Consider the following 512-nt stretch of genomic DNA (forward strand, 5'->3'; position numbering starts at 1 on the left):
AAATTGGACTAAATCCAACTGGCAGTTCTAAATTTTATGCTGTTGCATTTCTTTATTAGTACGACCCACAGAACAAATTTAAATATGACATAAGTATCGTATAATCACGGTCATATGTCCATATGTAGGGTAAATATTATGCAAAAATAACCGTGACAAAAAACACGTAAAACTTTTACTGTAAAGTCATACCTATTTTCATTCATGAGCAATAATTGTAAGGAGCAAATTAAACTGTAATCATTCTCACAATAGGCGAAGAATCTTTATATATTTTTTTTTAATGACTCGTCCAATTGTGGAATTCACAAAGGTATCCCGACTGCGTAGGTACATAATGCAAGCTAATAGAACGGACTTTATGTCATTACTGTACGTGGTGGTATTTACCAGAAAGCATTAACGCTTGGTTTTTATTGCGAGGGTTGTAAATTATAACATTATGTTTCAGTTTAATTTTAATATTTTTTCTTTTAGTCGTTAGAGATAGATTTACTTATCATTATTCAACC

The sequence above is a fragment of the Agrilus planipennis genome, unplaced genomic scaffold (genome assembly GCF_000699045.2).
Source record: "Agrilus planipennis isolate EAB-ADULT unplaced genomic scaffold, Apla_2.0 scaffold61, whole genome shotgun sequence".
In the NCBI taxonomy this organism is placed as follows: Eukaryota; Metazoa; Arthropoda; class Insecta; order Coleoptera; family Buprestidae; genus Agrilus; species Agrilus planipennis.